Source organism: Pteropus alecto, unplaced genomic scaffold (assembly GCF_000325575.1).
Source record: "Pteropus alecto unplaced genomic scaffold, ASM32557v1 scaffold146, whole genome shotgun sequence".
In the NCBI taxonomy this organism is placed as follows: Eukaryota; Metazoa; Chordata; class Mammalia; order Chiroptera; family Pteropodidae; genus Pteropus; species Pteropus alecto.
Window position 1 is genome coordinate 101,686 of NW_006442107.1, and position 8,055 is coordinate 109,740.

General features: G+C 36.3%; 1 pseudogene; it reads right to left on the reverse strand.

Moving 5' to 3' along the window:
- Positions 1 to 2,820: 2,820 nt before the first annotated feature.
- On the reverse strand, positions 2,821 to 2,939 carry LOC112469431 (annotated as a pseudogene).
- Between the last annotated feature and the right edge of the window lie 5,116 nt (positions 2,940 to 8,055).

Consider the following 8,055-nt stretch of genomic DNA (forward strand, 5'->3'; position numbering starts at 1 on the left):
TGTGTAGCGTATATAGCTTTTATTTCACTGGTGTTCAAGTATCTTACTGTTTTTTCCCTACCTCTTATGTCAATGTATTTACAAACACTAATCCAGATATAATTGCTTATAAAGAACCTTAGAAGATCTTGTCTTTCTCAACTGGACATTATGATTTCTGTGCATTACCTAGTGACATTCAGGTTATATTGTAAATAATTGAGTCATATTTTATATTTTCATATACAGACAAATTATATAGGTATATGTTAAATGTCATCTCTAACAAGATTTGCCACAAAGCCAATGAAACATAAATTTCAAGTCTCCTCACATGCACGAAATAATCAAAAGGTCATATATTTTTGTTAAATTTACAAAAATAAGATATTTTAAGTCCCTTTCCATTCTGACATTTTCTCTGTCACATTTCCTCTCATATCTGACATATTCCATACAGCACATAAATGATAAGGGCTTCAAACAGAGTGGTCCCTGCAGTAGTCGCTAGAGGTCAGGATAGAGCCAAGAACCAGATGGACAGAGGGCCATTAGGCTCAAAGCAGCAAGTCAAGGAGCAATGATGCCTGGCAGTCTTGGTTCAGAGAAAGAAAATGAAACTTTAGTTAGAAATAAAGAAAGAACTTTCTGAAGATTAAGGTGATAGGCACAGGAAATTTATCCTCTTTTAAGCAAAACGAAATTTCTCTACTGACCTTAATAATTTATTCCTGTATCTATCACCTTCATTCTTCATTGACTCATCCATTCATTTAACTTTAATATCTGGCAAAGTGATAAGGTAACTAGAAAACTTACATTGCAGTTTGGTTTGGGGGTGGCCTTGTTCAGACTCCTAAATGCATTTATCCCACAATGGAGCAGAGTATGCTTCTGCTCAGCAACACTAGGTCTGGGGTGAACAGCCACAGTATTCTTTCCCTTACTCACCATATTGAACAGGAAGTTCTGAATAAAAGTGGGATTGGTTCCCAGATGCTGGATGAGGGGGCTAGGAGAAAATATTATGCTAGAAAAGCCGTATTTTAGGATCTGAAAAAACTGAACCAGTATTCAGGGTTCTGAATAAACGTATCAGTGTAGAGTCACTTAAAACAATCTGGGGTGATCCAATCGGACAGGTGCAATGCAGAATTGAAAGGAAGGGCTTCAAGTTGAAAGAAAAGCACATTGTACACATCAAGGAAAGGCAGAAATGGTGGTAATTATTCAAAGAAAATGTAAAATGGTGCTTTCATGCTGTCCTTCTCTTACTTAAGGAAAATATCACTGGGAGAGAATAGGCAAGGTTTTAGGTGATTCCTTGATTATTCATATTGATTTTTGTATATGGAGGTCATATTGAATAGAATTACTTAGCTGACAGATCAATTATCATCTCATACTTTTTTCAATAGACTGATGACACTACCAGTTATCATTCCTTATTACTCAGTGATGGTTTCACTTGTATAGAGACACAAATAAACTACAGATAGATTGTAATACCCAAATTTCTCATGAAATGGCCTTTCAAAACACAGTCACTATTAATGGACCGAGGTCTCCACGGGTTAACTGTTTTTTGATTTAATGCAGGGCTTTGAACAAAGAACAGATTGTGGTGACACTGTTATTTGCTTTCCGTGTAATATTCAGCATCCTCTCATGCAACATTTTTGCATGATCATTGCCCACTGACATCTAGGTTACTACTTTCTCACAGAGTCATTTAGCTGATGAAATTCTGATGGCTGTGATAGAACAGGGGCATCTGCTATTATCAACTTTTCCTCCCAGGAATTCAAATTGAATATTAATAAGGCGGAGATCTGCGGTCAGACCAGGCATTCGAGCAATAAAACTGCTGAGTGATGATCCCATGCAGTACATATCGTCGGCCCACTTTATTTGGGCTCTCCTTAGCTCTAAAGAGGGTCAAATGCCAAAGTGCTAGAAGGAGAAGCCACCCACTTGTCAATTCACGTGATCTGCAGTTGTAGGGATTACATCGCAGTCACACGGAAGAATCCTAGGGACTCTCATAAACCAACCATAGCATGATGCCATCAAGAAACTATTCCTGGATACAAAAACCCACCTCTAGGTTTTTTATTTTATGCTGTCAATTTCTTGTAACCCTTCTTTAATATAACTGAGAAAAATATTTCATTAATAGGCAGTGAAAATATGTAGAATTTATATTCCTAGAATACTTTACTGAGATAATAATGTAGGGATATTTAAATTGTCCATTTTATATACATTTGGATACATATTCTTTTTTAAAAATTTATTTTTCAATTACAGTTGAAATATAATATTATATTAGCTTCAGGTATAGAACATAGTGATTAGACATTTCTGTAACTTACAAAATGATTGCCCCAATAAATCTAGTACCCATCTGACACCATACATAGTTATTACAGTATTATTGACAGTAATAATATGCTTTATTTTGCATCCCTGTGACAGTTTTGTCACTACCAATGTGTACTTCTTAATCCCTTGTCCTTTTTCACCCAGCCCTTTAACCCCCCTCTCCTTTGTGGCAACTATCAAAGTGCTCTCTTATCAATGAGTTTCTTTCTGTTTTGTTTTTCATTTACTTTGTTTTTTAGATTCTACATATAAGTGAGACCATATGGTGTTTGTCTTTCTCAGTCTGACTTATTTCACTTAGTTAAATACACTGTAAGTCCATCCATGTTGTTGCAGATGGCAAGATTTAATTCTTTTTTTTTTTTTTTTAAATATTTTAGGCGAGGCAACTCTTGGTCAGCCTCACAGATTGCAAGGACCTTGTCAGTTTACAATTCCTTACTTTTCTATTTTTTACACCTACAGCTCCTGGTCTTCCTAGGTGGTCTTCCATCCAAGTACTAACCAGGCCTGACCCTGCTTAGCTTCCGAGATCAGATGAGATGGGACACGTTCAGGGTAGCAGGGTAGCAAGAATTAGTAGATTCTCTAATTCTTTTTATTTCTGTAGAATGGATAGTAATATCCCCACTTTTATTTCTGATTTTAGTTATTTGAGTCTTCTTTTATCTTAGACAATTTGGCTACAGGCTTTTCAATTGAAAATGGACATTAAAAACAAAAAGCCAGGATAGCAATATTTATACCAGACAAAATAGACTTTAAAACAAAAGCTGTAACATGAGACAAAGAAAGACCCAGTAATTCCACTTCTGGGTATTTATCCAAAGAAACTCGAAACACTAATTTGAAAAGACATATGCATTTACGTGTTCATTGCAGCATTATTTATAAGAGGTGAAAGTTTTAAATGCTATTTTCCTAGTGTAAGCAAGCAAGCATTTCAAAAGTACAGAAAGAACAATATGCCATGTACAGAAGATGTCCTATTTCCAGCATTTCCCTTTCAAGGGAAAGTTAATACTTCATAATAACATAGCAATAACAATAACCTATATTCATATCACTCATGCAGTATACAAAGCAGTTTTGGTCCAAGGGTGCACATCCAAAGAGATTGTCTCACTCAATCATCACTCTGTACCAGGCACCATCTCCTTCCTCTAACTCCTCTAAGCAGCAGTAGAGAATCGACAAAAACCGTAAGATCCGCTGTTGTAAGTAATGCTTCTAAACGCCAACTGCGAGAGTGTGTATGGGGTGGGGGGTTTAGGAATTAATTTATTTCTTTATAAAATAGCCAAACTGTTGGAGGTAAGTGAAATAAATGATGCAATGAAATAGATTATATACAAATTGCCAAGTAATTAACTTACACAGGTACATTACTTTTCTTATTATTTTGTGGTTCATATTGACCATACCTGTGAACGGCTATAAAAATGTTTTTATTTTAAGGATAAATCTGGATGGAAGAAAAGATAAATAAGTAAACAAAATAAATTACCAATAATGAGTAGAACTGCAGTGCCATGTGGCTGGCTTACCCATTTTTCTGGGGCTTGCGGTCTGTCTAGCACCCTGCTGAGCTCTTTAGATGTATCTCCTGATTTAACTTGCACGATAAACTTGTGTACAGACAAGGAAATGGATGCTAGAGGAATTCAAATAACTTGCCCAAGGCCAAAGAGTTATGAAGAGGACAAGCTGACAAGTTGGAATACAAGTCTTAGAATGTGCTGCCTGGAGATATATTCAGAAAGTGGAGAGGCAAGTCGATAGCTTAGAAAACAGGAAAAGGGCGTAGAAATCCCAAGGTAAGCAATTATAAATACATAGCTGGCACAGCCATTCCATTATAAAGGTGACCAGAAGGCTTTCAGAGGCCACCCAGCTGTTGGAAGGAGTATGGAAACCTGTAGGCTGCCTACTGTGAGAATAAACTGCCTCCCCTGGCATAGGTCCCTTTTAAGATTGCAAACAATAAACAAACAAAACGAAAATCTCTTTCTCGCTGCTTTCTTAGGACTTCACTATCTCTTTCCTCTTACACGATCCTCTTACAATGTGATTATAGCCTCATACACATTATTTACCTTATTTGATTTCTTCCCCACTACTCTGATTTGGCAAAGCAGGTGTTTCCTTAGTTGACAGCAGTAATTCTCAATCTTTTTTTTTTAATGATGATGCACTCATTTTAATAGTTAAAATAACCACCCTTAATTAGACATTTCAGTAATTGGTAGCATTTACAGTTCTTCCTAATAATCACTTTTGCAAAATGATACATGACAACTACATGCTATTAAACATTTTTTCTAATGACAACTTTCCTCAAAATAGACTCATAATCATAAAAAAAAAGGATCATTAGTAAATGTGACCAGGGTTCACTTTTAATATTTTATTTATTGTTATTATTATTATTATTATTAATCAGACACTGGGACAGGTTAAGAGGCATAAGCTATGTATAGATCTTTTTCCTTTCTTTGTTGATCTCTTCCACAGTAATTTTTAGAAGGATCTAGTTCCTGTTGGAAGGGAAAAGAGTGTACAGGATGCTGGGAGCCATGGCGTTTCTACCTACTAACTGTGACTTTCAGCCAACTACACAGCCTCTCTGAATCTCAGTTCTCTTGTCTATTAAAATGAAATAAGTATATGAGAGAATCTCTAAATTTACTTCCAGGGCTGAATTTCTCTGAGTGCGCTTCCAAATATAGGATCTTAAGAATGTACAGGAAATTTGAGAAACCATTTCACTCAGTCACCTGAATTCTGAAAATAAACACTTCGATAGTGCTTACTATTTGATATACTCTAGTAGTGTTTGCTGTGTGATTCTCAATCTTGCACATTAGAATCACCTGGGAGACTTTTAAAACATGCTTGAGCCTCACCCCACAGCAATTAAAGTCATAATCTCAGGGGGAGTGGGTCAGTACATCGTGCTTTATAAAAGCTCCCCAGGTGACTCCAGTGGGCAGCCAAGGTTGGGAGCTGCCATTAAGCCTGAATGAAGGGAGTTATTGGCTTAAGTTGATAGTATCGGAAGTGGGCCAGCCACCCACTGTGTTCCCCTGCCTCAATTTACACATGAATCAAGCACAGAAAGATATACAGTGGCTTGTTACAAAGTGCTGAATTGAAGAGTTGCAAGCACTAGTACTTTCTTTGACTGAAAGAACCATATCCTCATCCAAACTTTGCAATTTGGGTCCTAGAATGTGAGCCCGATGTGGCCACTGGGGACAAAGAACCCTGAACTAGTGTGAACTGTTACTTTGCAGCCCCAAAAAAGTAACAACCAGAGAAATTTTTAATTTCAGGAACTATTGTACCAGCTCAGAATTTTCTCTGATTATTGTGTTACTTCTCCAATTGTTTTCTCACAATCTATTAGCTCAGGTTTTAGGGATGTTTTTTATTCTGTGCTTTGTTAATTTCCCTTCTCTTTTACATCTTCCCTCCAGTATCTGAGTAAATTCAACCACCTAGTTAATCATATTTTGTGTAATCTGAGAGAAATACAATCCACACATATGTTTGTTGCTGGTTTTAAAATACATTTTTCACGTGTTACTTCTGAGTTTTTAAATATGCAGTGCCACATTTCAATGGGCACTTGAATTCATTGTGCCCAAAATTGAACTCAGATTTTTTTTCAACTATCCCTATAGTCTTGTGAGCCCCAAAGTTATATTCCCTGCCTAGATTCACTTTCATATTCAAATATCTGATTTCCTAGGATGACTTCATATTCAAATATCTAATTTCCTAGGATGACTTCTCCAAGAGTGACAAAGCCACCTCCAACTCAATATTTCCAAAACCAAACATTGACCATCTTCCTCTTCATTCTTATTTCTCCACCCAGATTCTCAATATTCTGTCAGTGGTATCACCACACACCTAGTCAGCCACGCCAGAACTCTGGGTGTCATTCTTGATTGTTCCCATCATCATTACTTCCCATATCAATCAATCACTAAGTGTTACTGATTTGACTTCTACTATATTTCTCCTGCTATACTCTTCACCACTCCCGCCCCTGCCCTAGGTAAGGGTCTCTTCTCTCACAAGCATTACTACTTCAACACCCCAAGCTTCTAGAGTTGTCTTTCTCAAAGCCATTACCTATGTAATTGCCAGAGTGTAAATTTTAAACTCAACTCATTTAATTTAATCATTGCTTGCTGAACTTTTAGTGTCTCCCCAGGGCAGTCTCTTAAAGTCCTGTCTTTTCAGATGGCCATGGGTCCCGTAGACTGGCACCTGTCTCCCTTTTCCCTGACAATTCCTATCAGCCTCTGTCTGGGACTCGATTCTCCAGAAATAAGTCGTTTGCAGTCCTCCTCCAACTTGTTTTGTAACCTGTGCCTTTGGCCCTCTGCTTTTTGCTTTGTTAACTCCTGCCCACCACCTAAGTCTCATTTCTGTTTTATCTTCTTCCAGGAAACTGTACCTTGTCCCATCACTACGTTCTTCTTTGCTTTCATAAAATTCTGGGCAATTCTCTACCATTCAAATGAATCCTCCTCTTCCACAATGTAAGTTTCTTGACTTCAGTGACTATAATTTGTAACTCAGCAGCTAGACAGAGCCTGACACCTATGAGACATTGTAAATTATGAATATGTCCATGGTATTCAGTACCTACTTCTTTCACAGTACCTATTACCTTCTACAGTATTTACTGTGTCTTTTTTTTTTTCTGTGTTTTCGACTAGACTGTTAACTCCAGGAGAGATGTCAAAGACTATACTGTCTGAATCTTTGTTTCGTCAGTGCTAACCATATTGCCTGACCATAAATAGGTGCTCTTTCAATGAAAACTAAAAGAAAGAAGGAAAGGAAGAAAGAAAGGAAGTTCTAATTTTCATATAATGGTTCAGCATAATTTGAAAAGTTTAAACATTAAAAATTTAAGTATAATTGTAATATCCTTCACTTCTCTACTTAAACAAAGAGAGTAATTGAAGATTTGTAGAACTTTAAGAACTAGTTACTATCTTCACATATCTGACCATAGAATATTTGTATTATAATATTACAGAGTTGAATCATCATAAGATTCTGAAATTATCGATCTCAGTGATAAAAAATTACGTTCATACATGTAAATTGCTCCCTTTACATGTATAAATGGAAGCAGACATACTAGAAAGAATGGCTAGTGAGGAAAGATGGAACTTTCATTGTATGTAAATGCGACACGAGTCTTTCCTCTTTGTAGCTCGTGCACAATGTTGTTGAAAGCATCACACTAATTGACGCAAATCTCAAACATCAGTTATGAAGGACTTAAGGACAGTAGGTATTTTAAAAAGCATGTCAGTAGGTATTTTAAAACAATAGATATTTTTTAAAGCTCAAGGCAAAGAGCATAATCAATAAGAAGTATTTGGTAGCTAACATTCTTATAGCTTGCAATGAGAATCACAAACAAAAAAAAAATCTTCTAATATTATTTGTGGTATTGCTGGGGAATGCTATGAATATGGAGAAAAATTTCGTTCCCTTCTTTCTTCCTCTTCTTTCTCTATCATCTCTTTTCACAACCAAATAAGACACTGATAATTTGAACTCAATCTCACCCATTTAGTAACTTTTTTTTTCATATAGTATGTTCTTTTTAGAAATTACAAAAAAACCTTTTTCCATTTTCTTTGCTATTTGTAGGTG